Below are 22,555 nucleotides of genomic sequence, written 5' to 3'. Positions count from 1 at the left end.
CGCGGTGTCTCACTGGCTGTGATTTCGCTCGCCCCTGCGCACTCCAGATGGGACTCCCTTCTCCGAGCAGCACCGGTGCCTCCCTTGTGTGTGACATCGCCAGCCCCGGGAATTTCCCAGGATCCTCGAGGGCAACCGGCCTCTTTCATGGGTCCCCCAGTCCCGCTTTGTTCTGACATCTGAGTGGAGCCGGCGAGCATCCCGCTCGCTTGATGGGGTCACTGCAGTCCCTGGGACTCCCTCTTCACTCTGGCTCCCCGGCTCCTTCCTCATCTTTGCTCTTGATCTTGGGCTGTGCGCCTGCTTCCCTCTCGAGGGAGGCAGCGAGGGGGAAGCCTCTGCTGTGTGCTCGGAGATCAAAACGCTCCTGGCAGGCTTGCAGCTGGGAGACGGTCTCGCGGGGAGGGCTGCGCAGTGGATGGAGCACGGGGTGGGGGGGAGCCCTGCGCATGGGCCTCCGGCCTCTGCTGGCAGGGGTGCAGCACTTGCTCAGCCCTGCTGGGGCCCCAGGAGGGCTCTGGCTGCGTTGTTCTCGGGCTGGTCGCCTTCCCAAGGGGCGGCCCACGCGCAGGAGCAACGCCCGGGGTCAGCGTGGCCAGCCGCCTGCCGAGGGTTTGGGGCAGCTGCTCCTCCACACCGCCTGGGCCCCTCCCTCGGCGAGGGCCCCGTGAACGCCCCCGCTGCTCGCCCACCTCTCGGCAGCGCTTCCACTCGCAGGCTTGGCAGGCGGAGCGCCGGGAACTGCTTGGCCAGGTGTCCCCGCTGCCCCTACAACGTGCGGCTGCCTGGGCAGAGTGAGAAGCGGGTGAAGGAGCCGCTGCAGCAAGACGGGGGAGGAGCTGCTCCAGCGGGTTCTTCTCCATGAGTCCCTGCTGGGGCGTGGGACCCGGGCAAGTGCCCAGTTGTGCCACCCCTCGGTGCTGGCCCTGGGCAGAGGGTCTGCTGATCTTTCTTGGCCAAGAATGGCGGGAGAGCCCAGATGGGTCAAGCTCAGGTCTGCCCAGCCCAGTGCCCCATTCCCGGAGCGGCCGGCCAGAGGTCTTCCAGGGGGCTGGCAGCGTCGACCCGTCCTCGGGCTGGAGCGAGGGCAAGGCAGAGAAGCCGGCTGCAGCGGGCAAGGGGGGTGACCTCCGGTGGCCTCGTGCCGGCGGGCTCCTCTTGGGCTATGGGCCCGTGGGAGGGACCCCGCCATGTCCGCCCCGGGGCCCTGTGCGCCTTGCCCTGCCGTGCCCCACGCCTCGGCCTCAGTCGAGGGCCACCTCCGAGATGCTCCGGAGGTCCCTTCCGTGGTAGCCTCACGGCCTTGTCCTGCCGGACTGGCAGAGCCTTTGGCCCCTGGCGAGGCCCCCGCGGCCCTTGCGTAGGGTCCCATGGCGCCCCACCCGCTGGATCTGCCACACTAGAGCTGCTCAGAGTACCCAGGAGCCGGAACCGTGCGAGTTGCCTCGGCCTCCACGTAAGGCAAGAAGCAGCCCAGCCACGGTGCTCCGAAGGTGCAAGTGTGTGGCGTGCGAGTGGAGAGCCCGCAGAGGTAACGTGCCAGTGGCACCTCCCCTCCCCCCCAGAATGGCAGGTGGGCCCAGAGGCACGGCGAGAGGGCTGGGTCTCTGCCTCTCCGTCTCTGCGGGTGCCTCCCGCTCTCCCCCCATCTCTCCTCGCCATTCTTGCGGTGCCTTTCTCTCCCTTCGCGTGCACTGCTCTGCGCATGTGTGCGCCTCTGTCTCCCTCTGTCTTTCTCCCCCCCCCCCTCTCTTTGTGTGTGCCTGTTTCTCTCTCTGGCCCCCGTCTCTCCTCCTCGGCCTCCCTTTCTCTTTGTCCCTCGCTGCCTGTGCCTCTCTCCGGGTCTCTTTCTCTCCGGCTTCCCCCACCTCTTCTGGGTGTGTGTCTCTCTGCCTCTGCCTCTCTCCGGCTGTCTCAGTCTCTCTCTCTACCTGTCGCTCTGCTTCAGGTGGTGTCTCCATCTGTCTGAATGTCTGCATGTGCCCTGGACAGCTCTGCTGGAAGAACAGCAAGGAGGCAGGAAGGCCCAACAGGTAGTCGGGGGCACTTTCCCGTGTCCAAAAGCCCGGACAGTTTCTTGCCTTCTGGCCACCCGCTCCTTCGGAAGGGCTCCAGAGAGAGTGGCCTGGAGCAGCGCTCGGCCGTCCTTCGGGAGAGAAGGGCGGCTTTGGCTGTGAGCGTGGAACCTGCCTTGCCGCCTGCCCCTTTAGGCGGTGCGTTGGCACCGGTGCGCAAGCTCTGTGGTGTTGGGAGAGAGCCGCTTATGGAACCCCAGCAAGAGGCGGCGCCCTTCAGCCTCAGCCTGGGGAGAGGAACGGGCGCTCGGCTTGCCAGCACCTCTGGGGGCCCACAGAGTGTCCCCTCACCTGTTCGGGGAATCAGGGCAGCCACAGGCAAGGAGGGTGTTAGCTTTTGTCTTCTGCTTATATTCTGCATTCGTGCTTCACTGCTGGAGTCAAGACATCCTGTGCCCTCTTTGACACGGGTGGGCATGTCTGCCGAAGCACCTCCAATCTAAAGGGAGGAACCTCGGCTGGGCCAGACCCCGCTGGTCAAAGGAGGGGCTCTCCCTCCCGGGGGCTCTTTCTCTCTGTGTGTCTCTTTGTGTGCGCTCTCTCTGTCTCTGGCAGCTCTCACGCCCCCCCCCCCCCCCCAACACGGCTGTTGTCAGAGGCTGCCCAGGAGCAGAGAGGGTGAGGGCTGAAGCTGCAGGCACTGTGGCACTCGGCGGGTGCCTGGACCTGCACAGCGGTTGGAGGGGCCGCATCCAGCCCTCGGCCTCCTGTGCAGAGCAGGGCATTTCTGCAAAGGGAAGGTCTCTGCTTTCCCTGGGGGATCCTGCGCCGCCCCCTCCCTTCAGCCCCTACGTCCCCTGTAGCATGTTCAGGGGCTGCAGTGGGGAGGAGGGGAGGGGCAGGGAGGTCCACCCTCGCTGATTTCTGGATTGCACTCTCCTCCACCTTATTTTCCTGGGAGGGGGTCTTCAACATGGCTGGGAAACCATGTTGCCTTGGCAAACACAGAAAATAAAATCAAAAACATCACCCTCTGATGATGAGTGGGTGAAATCTGCACTTTTTTCATGGACAAGACTGAAAGAACTTGAGAATTCAAAAAAAAAAAAAAAAAGCATGGGAGAAAGAAATCAAACAGATTCAGCCTTTTCTGTAAATTGTTCTGGGAGCCATAATAAAGCAAATGAATGAATGAATGAATGAAATTTCATGAAAAAAAATTAAAGCCCTAAGCAGGCCAGAATATTGAAAGGAAAGGCTCTTCGCTCGTCCACGCCCTTGGGAGGCCTCGAGACCCTTCCCCCGAGCCCCCGTGGGCCCATGCACTGGCACCTTGCTTCAGGTCACCTTGTTACTGAGTAGGGAACTGAGAGCGAGGGAACATGTGAGAAACGGCTGAAGCAGCACGGCTGGAAAAGGCAGGGCCGGGCCTCGCAGCCATCGGAAAGCGCCCTGAAGGCCACGGCCTCCCCTTCCTCCACGCTCTCCTTGCACAGAACGGTCTTCGAGCATTGCTGAAGGTTGCCTGGTCCGTGCGGTGATGCCTCCGGGCGCTTTCCTGGCCCGTTGCAGGCAGAGTCGCTCGCGTATGTGGAGGTTCAGTGCTGCCATTGGCACACGACCGGCTGATCCGACTTCGGCCGCTTCCACAGTCGCCTGTGCCCCTCCTCTTCAAAGAAGCCTTGTGAAGGCTGGACCTCCCATGTATGGGCTTGGCCCTTGGCCCCATGCCCCGGGGGGGGGACCAGCTGCTCGGCGAGGCACCTTCAGAGGGCCCCCCTCGAGCGAGTCGACCCTCCCGCCGCCGCCGGCCTCATCGGCTCTTGCTCCTCATCTGTTTCCTCGTCATGGTTTTGACTCTCTGCAGACAACGAGGGCTGCACGGCCATTTGGTTTGTGTTTGCGCAGTGTGCAAGTGTGTGCCCTCAGAGAACGCTGCCAAGCACACGCAGGCCTGAGAAACGCACACATGGTCACACACAACCTCGCGTCCATCTCCCTCCCAATTCCCAGTTGGGTTTGCTCAAGTTTCTAATCTGGCGAATTTCTTCAGGAGACCGAATCAGCCCACTGCATTCCATGGAGGAAATCTGCGCGGCTGGGAAATAGGGGCAGCTGTAGGAAGGCCCCTCTGTGCTTCCCTTAACCCTTCGGCACCTAGCAGGGAAAGTGTCTGTCCCAGAGAGAGCTGCCCGGCGTCTTCCATAGGTGCATTTACTGCCAGCATGAAACCTTCGGTTCGTAGTACACTGCTGCTCAGAGTATTAATTTTACTGCAGGCCCTTTAAGGTGGGCAATATTTTAAAATATTTGATATCGTATTATTTTAATGGTTTTTTTTCTTTTGCCTATTTCACTGCTATTCTCTTGGGGTTTTATGACAGTGAACTGCCCAGAGGACGTTGGCCAGTTGGGCAGTAAAGAAATGTGCACATGAATCAAATAAATAATCACTGTTACTGGTTTCAGTCTTGCCTCTTTTGCTTGCAAGGCACCAAGGGCAGCTTGCAAGGACTGGTCTTCCCTATTTTATCCTCGCAAGAGCTTAGGCCGAGGATCAGCGACTGGCCCGAGGGGAGCTCTGGGGCCGAACCCCCGGTGTCCCAATTCAATGCTCTAACCACTAGTTCTCCCACCCTGGCTTTGGCTGTGTTTGCCTCGTCTTGCTTGCTGTTTTGAACTGCACCCGAAGGAGGGAAAGGGAATTTAGTGGAGCTTGCCTGAAAGGGGCATGCCTGGCCGGCAGGCAGGACCCACCCCAGGGCAAGCACGCCGTTCTGCAAGGCCCGCTGGGGATGCCGCCCGATCCCGCTCGTCGCCTCGCGGGCCCACACTCGTTTGCTGCGTGGCTTGTGCATCTGGAATGGATGACGAGGTGTGGGTCATGTGCGGGGGGCACACCGACCGTCCCCCAGCGTTCACCGGTCCTGCCCCCTGAACCCCCGGCGCTTCCTTGGCGCGCTCTCCCGCAGCGCTTCCTTCCCTGGTGGCGCTGCAGCTGTGGGCAGGGAGCACTCGGCGGGCAGGCCCTCGCTCGGGGGCAGCCGCCCTGGGGGGCCCTTTGCCCGCGGGCCCTTGCTCAGGTGTGGCCCCCGCAGGTGCCCAGGCGAGCCTCCCGTGAAGCCAGGACAGGGCCGAGTTAGGTGCTGCGGTGCTCACCAGCCTGGAAGGCCTGGAGAAATCCAGGGCAGAGAAGCCTTTCGGGGCCTGTAGTGCGTCCGGGCTGCCGACACGCACGGCTGCTGGGAAGCGTGGGCTTGCGGGCGTCTGTGGGCAGTCGACCGGACGCTGCATGTACGACTTCTTACGCGCCCCTGCTGAGCACCAGCTCATCCATGTGCCTCGCTTCCCACGCGTGGTGAGGGGCCTGCTGCTGGGAGTCCCGCTGGACAAAGGGGGAAATTTCTGGGGAAAGGAAGGCACCGGCGGGGCGGAGGGGGGACTTTCGGGCTTGCCTGCGGCAGCAAGTTAACATTCTTCCAAAACTTCTGATGAAGGGGTGCTGCAAAGGACCCCACAGGGAACAGCTGGTGTGGGAGCAGCAGTCCGCACCACAGGCAGCAGGCCGTGTGTGCCAGCTGCTGGGGAGCATGGGCAGGAGGGTGCTGGGGCACCCCTGTGCTGCTTGGGGAGGGAGGTCCTGGGGGAAGCCCCTCGGCGGGGGCAGGCTTGATGGACCCTGGGCCTGATCCTGAACAGCTTTCCTTGTGTTCTCGAAAAAGGGAGGATGGGAGGAAGGGAGGAGAGGGCTGGAGAAATTCAGGGAGTAGAAGAGGAGAGGAAAGCAAGGAGCAAAACGAGGGAGGCAAAGCTCCTTGAGCCAACACGGTTGCTATGGCGACGTGGCAACGAGGAAGAGGAAAAGGCAGAAAATAGAATCGCGTTCTGCTGAGGCCTGCAAGAGCCATGCGGCCTCTGCCTGCCCCCCCAGCGCCCCCCAGCTCTCCTTGTGTGCCTGCCTGCCTGCCTGCCTGCCTGCCTGCGGGAGCGCATTACCAAAGAGACTCCGATGAAAGGCAGCCGCTCCTTCCCCCACCTGCTCGGCATTGCTGGCTGCTCATTAAATTCCCGGGCCCTGATCCACCGCCTCCGAAGTAGCAGAGCCAAAAGAGACCCGGAAGGGGGAGAAGAAGGACGGGAGAGGGGGAGAGAAAAAGAGGGGGGCTCGGGAGAGAGGGATGCGGTCAGAAGCACTCGGCGTTGCCCGGCTCCGCTCTTGGCCGACTTCGCCCTCTTCCCTGCCTCCCGCGGCCGTCCCACAAGGACGGCTCTGGCCTTGCTTTTGCACCAGTGCATTTTGCCCACCTGTGCTTTGGTGCCCGCCTCCTGCCCTGGGGAGGGCTCCAAATGCAGCACTGCCTTTCGCCTGGCCAGCCTCCTGCTCAGGCACAGGAGCGGCGCTGGGAGAAAAGTTGGCACACGTTCCTTCAGTCCCTAGCGCAATCCTTGCTGTGAACAAGGAAGAAGACAGTCAGCCATGGCGGCAGATTCTGCGCTGGGCCTCAGTAGAAAAGGAATGAAAAATGTATCTGCTGACACTGCGTGCAGGGCAGCGTGGTGCAGTGGTCTGTGTGTTGGATTGGGATTTGGAAATACAGTTTCTAGTCCCTACTCAGATATAAAGTCCATTTGGGCCAGTCTGACTCTCAGGATAGCCTACCTCACAAAGTTGGTGTGACGATTAAAAATGGAAAGGGGGAAGAACATGTAAACTGACAAGGGCTCCTTGCAAAAGGGGGAAAGGCAAGTTAGCAATGCAATAGGAAATAACGCGTCGGACTATCTTTCTGTAAATCTAGAGTGGCTACAACTGAAATACCATGTATGACTCCAGTCACTGGAACGCAAGGCAAGCGAAAGGCTCGAGGGGCTGCAGTGACTCTCGCAAGGAAAGGGGGCTGCATCTGGGACTGCGGAGCTCAGGGAAAAGGGTGAATTGGGAGGCACGGTAGAGACATTTGTGATGACGCCTGGTGTGGAGAAAGTGGGGAGGGAGAGGCCCTTCTCTTGAAGCACGAGAACCCAGGGGACTCCCCCCATGGGGCCTATTGACAGGAGATTCCAGGCAGAGACAAGGCAGGCCTCCTTCATGGAGCCACACCAGGAAGCTCCCTTCCGCGGGATGGAGTGACAGCAACCGATCTGGATGGTTTGGAAGGAGGATGGGGCCGTTTCCTGGAGGTGGAGAAGGCTGTCCATGGCCACAGGTCCGAATGGTCAAATGCTGCCTCTGATATCAACGTGCCAGTTGCTGGGGAACATGTCTGTCTGTCCTGCCAATGGGCTTCTCGTTGAGGCAGCTGGAGCGCCACTGTGGGAACAGGACGCTGGACGAGATGGATCCACTTTGGTTTGATTCAGCTTGAGTCTTTTTACATTCTTATTGGAAGTGGGTTGGATTGAATGCAGGGACAGCCCAGCTGCCATTATTCCTCTTATTCAGGCGATGTGTCTCTCGAAGGGCCATCATGTCGCAGATGCCCCTGACTACAAAGAGGTGCATCTTGAACTACACTGCCATTCTTGCCAGGCTACACAGGGATTCAGTTGGCCTCGGCACACTGCTGGGACAACATCCACCTATTTTTCTCCTAGAAGAAAGTTCCAGGCAGCAGGACCCACTGGGAGCTGTCCAAGGTCCTGCTTTCTCCCTTGGTGCTGTTATCAACTCCTGAGCCTCAGGGGAGTACAGAGCAGGACACCTTCTCCACCAGCGTTTGCAGCTGTGCTCTTACCTGAAGGCTTGAAATGTAGACCTGATAAACACATTTTTCCCAGCCTCTGAAAAATTCTGTTGCATGAATTCTGCATCGGAGCAGGGCCAGGCCAGCTTTATGGTCTGCTGGCAGGCTTCTGCTCAGAATGAATTCTTTATGAAGGAAGACACTGAGTCCAGGCTGCAGCTTCATGCTGCAAGTTTCCTCTCTCCGTGGGCCTCTTCGAACTGGGGCGGGAATGCTGCGCATCTGGCTGCCCAGCAGCCCCCCTCCTCCCCAGCCTCCAGGACGCACCATGTTGATGAAGACAATATGAATGCCGATTGTGGGCCAGGGCTCTGGGCAGCCTCTGGGACTTCCACTCCCACAAACCAATGGCCAAGGATGCTGAGAGCTGAAATCCCAAACCGCCAGCCTCCCACAGGATCCTTGCCTTCAGCTAGGCAGGCCCATGGTGGAGTCCTGTCTCAGACAACCATCAGAGGTGCTAAACCCTGCAGTGCCCACCCACTGTAGGCAAGCTCGGCGTGTTTTCGTGACCCCTTCCTCATCCGCCTCCCTGCCCCGCTTGACGCTGAGATCTGTGCAGCTCCCGCTCCCTTTCAAAGAGGGGGAGGTATGCCTGGGCAACTCTCTACAGGGTCCCTCGGGAGCCAAGGTTGTCTGTTTTCCATTTTGGCCCCAAAGGCTTGGCGTTCTGAGTAGCCTCTTCCAGGCGTGGTTTTTCTAAGTGCCAGGCTTGGGAGAAGCCCTGTGCCCAGGATCCCTGCCTTCTCAAGCCAAGTGCAGGATTCCCTTTCCGTGAGAGATGCCTGCCCGGAGTGTTCGTGTCTTGACATGCCTGCATGGAGCCAGAGGGGGGGGCGTGCATGCATCTCACCCTCCCCAAAGCCCGGCAAGGTGGGCTTAGTCCGAGAGAGACAGTGAGAGAGAGGCGTCCCAAACCACCCTAGGGACACAGCATTCCCTCGCAGATGTTTCTTTGTGTTTCTTATGCAGTTCAGAGTGTTGGACTGGGACCTGGGAGACCCATGTTTTAGTGAGGTAGTGCAGACTGGTGACCTGCAACAGCGGGGTGGGACCCAATGCCCTTCTTGGCCCGGATGCGGGCAGCTTCCCCATTTGGCCCTCTCCGTTCCAGCCTGTTTGCCCCATGGCCGCCCCAAGCTGAGGCAGCCTGTGGATTCCTCTCTGGTTTGTGCATTTCTTCAGTCTGAGAAAAGTAAGGACGTTTGTGCGAGCCGTGCTTCCTAGGCCATCTGCACAACGTGGCAGCTGGACAACACGGTTTCAGTGTGATTTGCACTATTCGCATGCCTGATTTGAGCCAAGTGTGTACATTCATGGTGCTTGTGCAGATTTCCTTGGCGTTTTTGGAGAAGATGTGGAAACTGCAGCTTGTCTTAGGGACGGACGCCAAAGCCAAAATGATTCTACATCCCTTTGAGCGCTGATGAAATGTATTTCCTGTATGGAGAAGGACACAGCGGATTTGCCTGTCCTGCAATTCCTATCCTGGAGCAGGAAAGCCCCTCGCAGCAGGTGGAAGCCCCTCGCAGCATGAGCACAGCAGTTCAGAGCCCTCGCAGGGCTTGAATCCTGGGCCCGGATCTGTCCATTCTGTTTTCTCCCACATCCAGTGTGGGAAGCTAAATCTCAAACTCTCTCCCTGCCAACTGGAAAATTTTGTGAATTTTGCATAGAATAGGGAAGGACGCCTCCAGTTATTTCCAGTCTCTTGCTTCTTTGGGTTTGGGTTTGGTGAACATTTTGTTTGGCTCATTAGAAAAAAGAAAATCAAGATCCCCCACCCCTGAAAAAAGGCCAGTTTCTTCGGATTTGGGATGGTAAGAACTTCAAAGCTTAAAAATTTGAATGTGGGAGAAAAAGATGAATGGTTGGCTCATCTACTCCTCCTCTGAACCTGTCATGCCAGCATTCTCCAAATGCTCCTCTGCAGGCCAGTCCTTCTAACTAATATCCTTGCTTGTGATCTGCTTTTCTTTTTGTTCAAATATGGAAAGTGCACACTTCTAATGGGAAAATACGTGTCTCCGCATCCATTTTTTAAAGCATGCATTGCCCCCTCCCCCAACTGACTAAGCATGAAATTTGGGATGGGAAGCAGGTGGGGGAAATGTACATTTCACAATGCATTTTTCAAAATACACATCTTCCAAATGCAACAAAAATTCTGGAATTCGTGAACTCCTTTTTTGGCAGGGGTGTGGGGAAGGGCACTCCAAGTGTATTCTGAATTGCAAGTGTGGCATGTTTGAAGTATTTGCAAACAGAAGTCAAATTTTCAGTTGCCCTTAGTCAGAAAGTTTCAGAACCGCAGAAACTGCTAGGTCATGGAGTTTCGTTAATTTGCCGGTATTGTGCTTTTTGCGTTCGGAGGGATCACATTCTTGCAGTGTTTATATGAAAGCGCAAGGGTGCCCTTCCCTCTATGGGGAAAAGGTGTGCATTTGGCCATGCCCTTTTGAAAATGGCGCATGTTCCATGTTAGACTGCACAGTTAGCCTTCTGGAAAGACATGAACACAGCACGGTTGGGCATGGGAAGCCAGACGGGTTTCGGAGGGGTTTGGAGAAACTAGGCAACGGCAGCCCTCGTTTGCGCTCCCATCCCGAGGGCGGCACTTCAGGAGGCGCTGCAGTTCAGGTGCGTGACTTGGCTAAACAGCAAGACTGAGCTTCGCCTCAGCCTCGTCGGCAAAGTGCATTTCTTCTTCTGCCTCGGAAGCAGTTTGCTCCTGGTAGAAAGGAGATCGCTTCCCTGGCAGATGGCAGGCGGGGGAAGCAGGTCTGCTTGCTGTAGTGAAACCTGTTGGGGTGTGCACACACACATGTGCCCTCATGCGCACAGTGTGTCTGCATGCACTTTGTGTGAAGAGGCACCATGTGACAGCTGTGAGCCCCTTTTGCAGGGTGGGGAAATGGGACCACCCAGCGTCTCAGAGGGCAGGGACAGGAGGCAAGCAGAACCTGCAGGAACACTTTGCCCTGTGCCATGCTCTTGCTCAGAGGGCCGGCTCTGCCAGCCGTGCCCTTTCCCAGATACTCCATTCCATTCTGTTTCCTCTCATTTCCATTCTGTGGGGAATCGTCGGGACGGCGGCCAGTGACAAGCAGGGTCCCTCAGGGCTCTGTCCTGGGGCCGATCCTGTTTGAGCTTTTCGTAAATGACATGGAAGAAGGGGTGAACAGTCTCCTGATCAAAGTCGCAGATGATACTAAAACTGGAGCAGTGGCCACAACTGAGGAGCAGGTACTCCAGATCCAAAAGGATCTGGACAGACTATGGAAGTGGGCAGGAGACAACAGGATGGCGTACAAGGTGGATAAGTGCAAGGTCTTGCACTTGGGGCATCGGAATGGGTGTCATAAGTACAGGTTAGGGGACAAGTGGCTGGAGAGCAGCACTTGTGAAAGGGACCTCGGGGTGCTGGTTGACTGCAGGCTGAACATGAGTCAGCCGTGTGATGCGGTGGACAAGAGGGCGAACGCCACCCTTGGTTGCATAGCCAGAAGTGTGGCTTCTAGGTTGAGAGAAGTATTACTACCACTCTATACAACTCTGGTGCGCCCGTAATTGGAGTATTGTGCTCAGTTTTGGGTCATTAATTACAGGAAGGATATAATCAGGTTAGTGCAGTGTAGGGCCACAAGGCTGGTGGCCAGTTTGCAGGGGATGCCGTATGAGGCGAGACTGAGGGAACTGGGTCTCTTCAGCCTGGAGGAGACTCAGAGGGGATCTGTTGGCGACATGCAGGTATGTGAGGGGATGTCACATGGAGATGGGAAGAGACCTGTTCTCCCCTGCAGAGGAAGGCAGGATGCGCTCCAACAAAGCAAAGCTCAGGGAACCCAGGTTGCAATTGGATGCCAGGAAGCACTTCCTGACAGTCAGGTCCCCGAGGGCATGGAATGGGCTTCCCCGGGAGGTCATTGAGGCCCCATCGGTGCGGGTGTTCAAAGATAGGCTAGACATGCACATGGTGGGCATGTCGTGAGCAGAGCTGGCTGGAGCTGGGGGGCCAGACTTGATGGCCCGGGAGCCCCTTCTGACTCGCTCTGTTTCCATGTTTCTCTCCCCCTGCCTTGAACGCTCAGTGAGCTTTCACTTGTCTGTGGGACTTCCACTCGAGGTTTGTTTGCATCTCTGCAAATGCTGAGCACGTGGACACTTGTCTGTAGTTTCCTCTTAGTTCCACCATCAAAGCTGCTCCCGGGTTCTCTGTTAGCACAAAGGTAATGCTGTGCAAAGCCTGAAACCCTGAAGAGCCGTTCCTGCCATTCCATGTTAGCAAGATGGGCCGAGGATTTTACGTCATGTAAGGCAGTTCAAATTCTCCTGCCCAACGGTAGCTGACTGTCAAGTGTTATTAGACCAAGCGTTAGATGACCGAAGGGTCTGGTGTGGTAGAGGCAGCTACCCATGATTCTCTTGAAAGCAGCACTTTCATCACAACCATGAGGACTAGAATCTCATTTTGCATTTGGGTGGAATGAATGCAGAAGCTATGCTCAAGATTCTCTGCCAGTCTTGGACCTGATCCATATTCTGGATGGCAATCACCGCTCACTCTGCATGAATAGGAACCTTCCACAAATGCCCCAATAACCAAATGTGAAATTTCCACAACTTTCCCTCGTGCTCTGAAGTGGGGCTTTCAGTCTGCAGTGGAATATTTGCACAAGTGCATGAATCAAATGCAAGCATGTGGCCCACAATGCGATGACTTTGAGGTGGCTCCGGGCTCGGCGTGGGACTGGGACCTCGAGCTGGGCACACACTCGCGTTCTGCAAACGGAAACACGATGTCCTTCCCCGCAGCGCAGAGGACTCAGCACGGCCCTGCTCGGCGACGTCTTGCCTCGCCTCCCTCCCTCCCTCGCTCGCTCGCTCGCAGGAGCTGGGCTTGTTTGCAGCTGCTCTGTCTCTTCCCCCCTCCGCTCCGTTGCACTTTTGGCAGGCCCCGCTACCTGCCCCGCGTCTCCCCTTCCCCGCGTCCTTTGTCCCCTCCCGCCTGCTTCTCTCGGTCTCGCCGCCGTTGCTCCAGCATCCAGCCTTCCTCCGCGCCCTCTGCTTTCCTCCTCCTTGCCTGTCCAGTTGATTTACGCGCCGTCTCCGCCGGGCGCTGGGCCTCCTGCCGGGAGCACAAGAGCCGCCTCTGGCCCGCTAGAAGCGCCCTCCCCGGTGGCACAAGGCGCCACACGGGGGTGGGGGGGAGGGAGGGACGGAGGGAAGGAGACGGGCGCTCTGCAGAGGGGCGACTCCAGCGCTCCACCCTGGGGCTGCCCTGGTCCGGGGGGCGGAGGGGGCCTGCCCCCTTCCTGCGCGAAGCCTCTCTGCACAGGAAAGCTGACCTCTCTCCCTCGCTCTCTCTCGCATTCACAAGTGACCCATCCCAGTTTGAAGAACCAGGTTCACACAAGCTCCTGGAAAACTCCATCCATGCAGCGCTGAGGCCCACGCTGCCCTTCCGCCTGCCCCGCCAGCCTCGGGCCCTCTGCGGATGCCTCCTCCGCCCACGCCGAGCGCTGTTCTTAAGCGCGGGGCAAAGGGAAAGGCCTGCATCTGGCGCCAGGAGGCCTCAGCGGGAGCTGCCGGGCGCGCTGCACTGGGGAGAGCTTTCCGCAAGTGCTGGCTGCTTCAGAAGGACGGGGGAGCTCCGAGGGAGGGGCAGCTGCTCTGCGAGCACCACAGCCGTGGGCTTCGACCCACGAGCCCTGGCTTCGCGATGTCCCAGGTCCCCGCTCTGGGAACGCCAGGGAGGAAAGCACCGCGTCCATTGCCCAATCAACCTGGCAATGGTCTTCGCGCGGCTTCCCGCGGCACAGAGGCACCGGCAGGCACACACCGCCCGCATGCTGCCTCCGCGGTTGCCGAGGGGCCGAGGAATGCGGCTGGCCAGAGTTCAGTGCGGCGGGCGGGCGGGCGGGCGCGCCTGGATGCCTTCCTGCTCCCATGCCCTGCGCGCTAGCGGCGGCTTCCAGGCAGAACAGCTCAGAGGCAGCCTGTCTCCAGCGTGACCGCTCCCCCGCCCTCCGCCCCGTCTGGCCCACTTCCTCATTCCTAGCAGTCCAGTTACACAAGCGCAGGATGGAGCGGCTCGCGGGTGTGGGCGAGGGCGAGGGCGCCTCTCCCGCTGTCAGCAGAGGCAGCCCCGGGGCTGGCAGAGCTGGCGATGGCGGGGACCCGGCAGGCCGGAGGGGCCGTTCTGGTGGAACTGGGCTGGGCTGCCCGTGGAGTGAAGGCAGGCGGAAGGCCTTCTGGTGCGCAAGCACTGCCGCGAAATACCGGCAGCTGGGGGGACAGGGGAGTGGGGGGACGGGTGTGTTCCTGGCCCCCAGGTTCCCTGCTCTCCATCTCCCACTCCAGAAGAAAACCGTGGTCGCCATCCAGTCACTGGGGCGGCCACCTGCTCTTGTGAAAGCCCACAGCTAGTTAGGCCGGGGCCAAAAATTGAGCTTTCTGGCTCTCCCAATGGGTGCGTGGGGCTTCAGAAAGGAGGAAGAGCCTTACTTGGCTGCTGGCAGTGGCAGCCCACAAGCAGGACCCCCTCCCATGTCCCTCGGCAGCTGGTGTGCACCGGGACTCGGCCTCTGAGCCTGGTGGGGACACCCAGCCACCGGGACACGCAGCCACCGATAGCCTCCTCCTCACATTTCTGTCCCACCCAGTCTGAAGCCAGCCAAATGGGTGGCTGTTGCTACATCTTGTGGCAATGAGCTCCCCGGCTGAACTCTGGAGGTGGCCTTCCTCTGCTCTGTCCTGGCCCCATTCAGCTTCATGGGATGACCCTGCTGGGATCGAGCATGTGGGGGGGGGGGGCGGAGGATGCCGCCCCGCTGGCTTCTCCATACTGGGTTTGACTGCTGCACTTTTCTGGAGTGTCTCCCCTCCCTCGCCTCTTCTCCACTCTTGCCTCAGAACAGCACCACTGCTCCCCCGAGAGACGCCCGATTTCCCTTCGCTATTTTGCAGGCAAGAGAAAAGCTGTGCATGTTCAGTTTGGCTGGCCCAGGTGGGTGACGACTTTGCTTCAGTTCGCTTTTCATACGAATTTGCCCACATTGCCAACATTCTTTCTGTCTGGGAAAGAACTTGATTTTTTTTAAAGCAGTTATGGGAAAAAAGTGAAATGTTTGTTTAGCTGTACAGTTCTATTTTCTCTCCCATAGCAACCTTTCTTTCTTTCTTTTTCTTTCTTTCGTCCGTCCGTCCGTCCGTCCTCTCGAATTCTTTCCAGTTTTGGAAAACATGTATCCCAAATCTGACCCAAGTATCTTTACATCCGTCTCCAATCCCGTTTCCTGCAGAACCTCAAGAAAGTTGCTTGCCCCTTCCTGCAGCCTTCCCAACCCGACATGTAACAGACGAATTCTGGCATCTGAGCAGCATATCAGGGGGGGGGGGGGGGGGGGGAAAGATGGCCATCCTTCTCCAGCACTACAAACCTCGCTGGGCGTGAGCCAGAATAAAGCAAGACAGAGCCCTTTGCTGCTGGGAAAATGCAGGGGGAGTCATTCATTCGCTCTCTACATTATCTTCTTCCCCCTCTTGTTATTTTAAGCAGGGCAGTATTGCTCAACTTGTTTTTGGGAACAAGTAGCTTCAAATTTCCTTTTTTTCCAGCAGGGGGAATTTTGGTAGGGTTTAACTCTCCTTCTACACGTTCCCTCCAGTATGGAACTCAAGCATGGGGGTGGGGGGGATCCTTTCCCCATTGATTTGGGGTTATCTGAGATGGGATGAAAATTAATTAAAGAATGCATTTTATTTGAGGAGCTTTGGATGAGAAATGAATTGGCAAATTTAAATGAACCCAGTTAATTATTTCCAACTTTGCCTATCTGGATAGAAATATGTGCGCTGAGATCCGTGTCCAACAGGCGGAGCCTCGATCGAGCAACTCCTGGTGCCTTGCAGCCTCTGTGGAGTTGGCGACGGGGCCACATCTGGTGCTTGGGCCAAAATGGGAGGGAGGGGGACCCGCAGGCTGCCCCTGGAGAGGAGAAAACCCCCAGGGGCTTGCCAGTGGGCCCCAGCTGGGCTACAGGCCCGCGGCGCCCCCCGGTTGTGCCAGCCCTGTGGCCATGTCCTGCCAGGTGCTGGAAGCAACCCACCAGGAGCCCTCGGTTGCGGAGGGCTTTGGGTGCCCGTCACAGCTGGCGATGGAGGCACGATGGCGTTGGCCAGGAGCATCCATTGCCGCCTAATGCGGCGCTGCAGGGCCTTCCAGCCGGCGGGGGCTGTGCAGTCCCGGGCAGGCCGGCCAGGGTCTTTTGGGCCTGCAGGGGCCCACGTGCCGCTCTCTGCATGCACTGCTGGTGCCCTGGGGCTGAGCGCAGGGTAATAGAGGGCTCGGTGGGCAGCAGGGACCCCCACGCCCAGCATGCCATCTGGGATGGGGGGATGTCCAACTGCTTTTTGCTGGCAGGTCCTGCCTAATCAGAAAAGCCGGCGATTTATTTGTGCGTGTGCCATGTTTTGTCTTCTCTATAGAGGTAGGGAAGAGGGAAGAGGCAGGGCCTCCGAATGACTAATTTCCCCCCCTTCCCTCCCCACCCCTTTTCCCTTCTGTGCTGCATCGTTTTCGATGGGGAGCCGCCTGCCACAGGCTCCGTGCCCTTGTGCTGCCTGCATGCAAGCCGCTCCGAGAGGGTGCCTGGCTAAGAAAGCAGGATCAGAACACCCCCTTGAACTAAATAGATCTATCGCAGCTTTGCTTTTGGAACAGGAGGGGAAGGAGAAAATGGGAGACAAAGAGGTTGTGTCTGCAACTGTGCATAGAAGCAGGACAGCAGACTGAAGCCTTGTGGGGCGGGGGCAGCTGGCAGTCCTGCATCCCACCTTGGCAGAGCCGCTGGAGTGCCGGCGTGGGAGTCCTGGCCTGGGCGAAGCTGGGCGCAGTCACTCCCCCAGCCATGAAGCCAGCTGCAGATGCTCAGCCTCACCCACCTCGCAGGGCTGTTGTGAGGTCAAAAGAGAGGAGCAGGTAAAAGTCACCCTGGGCTCCTTGGAGGAAAAGCAGGACACAAATCATACACCATCTTCAGTTTCAGGGGAAGGACAATTGCTCATATCTAGCAGGCCAAAGATGCAGTTCCGTCCCTGCCATCTGCAGGGAGGGATAGAGAAATGCCTGCCCAAACCACTGCTGAGCTGCTGCTGTCAGCCACACCGAAGGATGAACTGTGGCCAGGTGCGGAGGCTCCATTCCTGAAGCTCCGTGGCTCCGCCCAAGCCCAGGCCAGAATGATGGACTCCAGGGCCAGCGCGTGGTCCCGACAACAGCAGGCGGGATCAGGGCAATGAGCCCTGACACGCTGGACGACACGCTGGACGACAAAGCACATCATCCGTGACCATCCGCTGTGCTGGCTGGGGCTCCGGGAGCTCTGGCCACGACCGGCAGGACGGCCTGTCTCCCCACCCGCCTTCCTGCTCCTGGACCAAAAGGGTTTGCCCTTGCAGCGCGCAGCCGTTCTAGGCGGGGGCGGTGTGTGCGGGGGGACGCGGGGGAACTCGTTCTGGGGCAGAGCCCCATGGAAGGGCCCCGGGGCGGACACCTCCCCTTGGCCAGGCCGCCGACTCGCCCGCGCCTCGCGAGCGCGCCCGCCGGCCTCGGTCGGACGCCGGTCTCCGGGGCGCCCTGCTCCCGCGCGGCTGCTCCGCGGCGGCCGTTCCTGGCAGCTCCCTCGCTCCCCGCGCCGCCTCCGCCTCCCCCCCCATCCCTCCCCTCTCTGGGGGGAGAAAGGTCATTGCGCAAATGATTAGTCAGAGCTCAGTTGCTACAGCAACCGGGCGCGTATCTGGGACAGGCGACGCATGGAGGACAAGAGGGAGGTCGAACGCGGGCAGGGGCTGCGCGCCGCCGGATTGGAGCGCCTTTCTGCCGCCTTCCGAGGGAGGCTGGCGCGGCGCGGCGCGGCGCAGGCCGAGGCGGCTTCGGAGCCCTGCCCGGCCCCGGGGCTCGGGCGGCGCGAGGAGCGAGCGAGCGGGCGGGCGCGGCGGCGCGGGCTGCCTCGCGCTCGTGTGCGCGCGCACGAGTGCTTTTGCCTGCGCGGGGCGCGCGTGCATGTGGGGCGCACGCGTGGCCCCCTGGGCGCGCACGTTCCCGCAGGCGGAAGGGCGCGCAGAGCCAGAGATCCGGGGGCGCAACGCATGTGCGCACCGGGCGCGCTGCGGTATCTCGGGAAGCCGCGCTGCAAGGGAGCTGCCCGGGAGGGTCCTTTGCTGGACAACCCACGGCGCGCTCAACAGACGGTGGGGCTTGAGGCGGGCGGTTCTCCCTCGCCTCCCCCCCCCCAGGCCTCCAGCCAGCTCCAGGAGGCATCCCAGCAGCACCGCGGGTCCCCCTCGCACTCTGACCTCTGCTGTTTTGCCTCCTCCGGGACTGTACTTTTTTGCCTCCTGAAAATTGCGCAACCACATTTGCCATTACAATGATTACTATTACTATTCTTATTGTTGGTCTTGCGCATGTGTGCAAATGCACCCCTGGTTGGCCTGACTGTGCGCTTTTGTTTCGTCAATTTCCTTCTCTGCTTTTGCTGTCAAAACAGCAGCCAGATGAAGTAGGTAATCGACAAGGAAACTGACAGAGAAAGATGCTATACAGGTTAATTTGCACGTAGTTCCAGGAACTAACTGCCAAGCTGTCAACTGAAATGCACCCCTAAATGGGGGAGGATGAAGGGCGGCAGCACAAGAGGGTTCACCAAAAGGGAGCGCCTACATCCCCCCTTTCCGGAGTAACTGGAGACTCGGGGAAGTGCCGAAAAGAGAAGCCTCAGCCCAACATTTAAAACTGAGAGGATCACCTTGCCAAGCAGAGATTCCCCAACTTTTGCATTTAGGCCTCTGTCTCCCCCCCCCCCCAATTAACTGCATATGATTAAGCCAATCTTCGCAATACTTTTATGGCATTTGTGTGGTCCATGATGTAAGCAGCCGATGTTTCTCTTGGACAAGGCATCAGTCAGTGGTGTGAGAGACCTCAGGGCTGGACTGCAGCTCTGCGCCCTGGAAGCTGCTGCTTGGACAAGGGGACCGTGCGGGTCCCGGGCCGGGCACGGGGCCTCTAGAGCGTCTCGCTCACCTACCCGCCTGGGCTCTGGGTTTCCGAGGAGCTCTGCCTGGACCCATGGCCGGATTTCTGTGGCTGCCCCAAACCCAAAGCTCTCCAAGCAGCTTACAGAGAGTAAAAATAATGTAGCATGCAAAGCACAACATTCTATTTACCCACAAACATAAGAGCAGGCAATGCGCATGCCCCACCCCCCAGCGTTACAGCAATCAATAAGACAGACCAGATTAAAAACCCATCTGATTAAAAACTCAAAAACCTACAAGAAAAGGTCATGAGTGGTTTTTTCCCAAAATTATTATTGTGGGCTGTTCTAAATTGTTTTTGGATGTGCCTTTAAAATATTATTATTCACATTGTCTTGTAAAGTTCTATCTTTTGAAAAGTTAGCTTTTTTCCTGCAAAGGAGCCCAAGTAGAATACATAATCCTCCTCCCCATTTCATCCTCACAACAGTCCTGTGAAGTAGGCTCAGCTGAGAGCTGGTGACTCTCCTGAAGTCATCTAGTGACCTTTACGGCCCAGTGGGGACTCGAACCCAGATCTCCCCAGCCCCAGCCCAACTGCCGAATGCCTGCACCGCACTGGCCTTCCAAATAAAAGTATCCCACTTTTGGGGGCATCTACCTTTTTATCCCCCTGGAGACAGTTAACGGCATGCAGCCATCCAGCTGCCCACCTACCTCCCCATGGCCTGGGGCAGCCCACCTTCACGCCAGCACTGGCCAGAGAAGGAGAAGCTGCTGGTAGAGGGTTTTAGAACTTGGAATGTTTCCTGGTGGTGTTGCCCCTATTTCAGGGTCATGGGGAAAATCCAGGGTAGGGTTAGGGTTGGCAAAACCAAGGCACCTCTGATGCTTCTGAGACCTGGAAGGTAGAACGAGCTGGCCAGAAAAATCTCCGGAGGTGAGGTGCTTCGAAATTGCAACGTTTCCTGGCAAGAGTGCCTGGCTTCGGCTCCAGGTCCGCTGGGGGTGTCAGCCAACACAAGTGTCGCCCAGCTCCATCCATGGGCTTGGAAGCCAAAGAGGCAGGGGGTGCTATAGGGCTGGGGGCTTAGGGGCACGTGCGCTGGAGGAGTCCTGCAGAAACTGCCTGGAGGAGGGGCTGGTGGAAAGGCAGTTCAGACGTCTTCCGAATCAGGGGTGCTGAACCTCTGTCACCCCCAGGGTTGCGCTCGCTGCCGGAGGGCTGCATTCCAACAGTGGGCGGGGCCAGAGCAAAGGGGGGGGCAAAATACTAGCCTAAAGAAGCACTCAGGGTAAAGCCATTCTTGGTGGTGCCTAAGCCTTGGGGCGGCACCTCAGCCTTTGCAGAAGGGGGGAGTACGGAGCAGCAGCAACCAGCAGTTGGGAGGGTCCTCTGGGGGTTCCCAGGGGGCCTGATGAGACAGGCTGGCTTTGACCCACAGGCCTGGGGTTGTGAAAAGTTGCCGTGGAAGCTCCTGTGGGGAGGAACCCCTGCGTGACGTCCTGACAGCTGGGAATTCTCCCAAATCTGCAACTGCAATTCCTATGTTGCATTTTGAGCAAATGCCAGATGGCTGTTTCTGACCCACACGGACCTGACGGTCTGCAGAAGCGCAGCACTTTCCAAGCGAGCTTCTAAAGGTACCTCCAAACATCTCAGAGGGAAATGATGGCTCAGGAGAATGGCAAAAAAAAGTGGGAGCGGAAGCGCGTGGCAAGAGGGTAGGAAATGAACGAGAATGGGAGGAAGCGAGCTCAGTGCACTAGGTGGGGAACCCGACTTCTGAGGTGCACAGGAAGCCAGGCAGGATACAGACGGGACACGGGCAGGGGGTCGAGCTGTTGTTCCATATTTTGGCTTTGCCTGTTCCTTTGCCAGATGGACGGGCCTGTCCCTGCTCTGGACAGAATCCCCTGAATGTCAAACCAAGCAGGCCACTCGGTCCCCTTTGCTCGTGCGTCAGCAGCGATGCACAGACGCTCTCTGAGATGTTCTGTCTGCGTTTTATCAGCTCTCAGGTCCCGTTCCTCCTGTTTCCTGTCCATTAACGGAGTCAGATTTTGCACAAATGCATCCATATTCATCTGCACAAATTTGCACATCCAAGAATGTGCCATACCAACCCCATGCTTTAATCTATGGTTGGAAATAGAAACATAGAAACTGAGCGAGTCAGAAGGGGTCTCCTGGGCCATCTAGTCTGACCCCCAGCTCCAGCTGGCTCAAATGTACATTGTTGTTCATTCTTTGTGTTTTTCTACAACTGAATTTGTGTTGAATTATGGAAAGTTTGTTATTTTAAGTCTACGAATCTGTAGAATTCGTGTAACTTGGGAAAAGCCTCTCCACCGTGGAATAGCACTGGTCAGGTTCACAGAAATCCAAATGCATTTGGATCCACTGCCATTTTCTCCAACATCCTGCAGACTGAGCCCAGCTGCTCTCCAAGATTTCAGGCAGTTTTCCCAGGACCTTCCGGGAGAGGTCGCTGCAGATGGAACCTGGGGCTTTTTGCCCCTTCCTCGCGAAGCCAAAAGGTGCCTTGTACCAGATCCAAGGCTGCATCTGCTTAGCCCGCACTGGCGACATGGACTGGGGGCAGCGACTCTGCAGGGAGTCAGGCAGCGGTTTCTCCCTCCGTCCGTGGAGAGGCTGCCTGGGATTGAAAACGGAGGTCCTGCTGCCGGACACCAGCCAGTGGCACGGCGGCCTGCTTGAAAGTGCGGGGGGCTGAAGCGGCGTTCCTCAAGGGGTCCACCCTGGCAGGCAGCCGTGCCTTTCCACACCAAGAAGCCAGCCCTGGCAGCTGTCCTCCCACCGGAGCAGGCTCTGGGTCAAGCTGGTCCCACGAAGACCAAGATGCCCTCAGCGCCACGGTGTCACAGCAGGATGCTGCTGCAGGAACCCAGTCCGGCCTCCCTGGGATGGGGAGCGTCACAGCTCTGAGCAGCAGCCTCAAGGAAGGCTGTGCGGGCAGCAGGTGCCAAGAGGGGCCCTGCTGCCGCAGCCCCTGGTGCCGCTTCCCCGTGAGTCCTGCTCCGGTGGCACCGCCCTCTTTGGCTGGACTGAGGGTCCATCTCGAGCAGGGGTCGGTCAGCGGCCAACCACACGCCTCCGGGAAGCGCATCTGCAGAACCAGGAGAGAGGCCAGCCGCTCAGCAGCAAGGGGGTGCGGGAGGCTGGCTGCTGGGTTGCTCCCAAATCCGGGTTCCATTACGCCAGGTGGGAAATGTGGACAGGTACCCACTGGCGCAGAAGCAGCGGCCTCAGCTGTCAGGCCGGGAGCAGGGCTGCGTGGCTTGGCTCGCAGAGGGTGAGTGATGGCTGGCGGGCGGGTAGCCGGCTCCCTTCTGCTCAGCTTCCTCGTTTCTGGGCCTTCTGGCATGCATGTCTGGAATAGATTAGCAACTGCCTTCTCTCTCTCTCTCTCTTTTGTTCACACACACACTCCCTTCTTACAGTTGCTCTCTCCTCTAGAGAAGACTCGGAGAAGCTGTTTCTGCAAAGCTGTTTCTGAACCATCCACACTTCTCCATCCGCTTTTGCTGCAGTCCGTGCTTTCATTCCCGGCTGTGGCCAGCATGTGTGAGACCGCAGGCCGGGTGGTCTTACGGAGGACCTCTCCCTCTTGGTGGCCCTATGGATTACTTCTGTTGACCCCCCCCCCACAATTTCTCTTCTCCCCCACCGTGTCATTCCACGCTGTGCCACTATTCCGGCATTCATGATACATTAAAGCACCTCCAAAA

The sequence above is a fragment of the Varanus komodoensis genome, unplaced genomic scaffold, assembly GCF_004798865.1.
Source record: "Varanus komodoensis strain SLA01 unplaced genomic scaffold, ASM479886v1 scaffold77, whole genome shotgun sequence".
Lineage (NCBI taxonomy): Eukaryota > Metazoa > Chordata > Lepidosauria > Squamata > Varanidae > Varanus > Varanus komodoensis.
Note: the sequence above shows the minus strand (reverse complement) of the source record.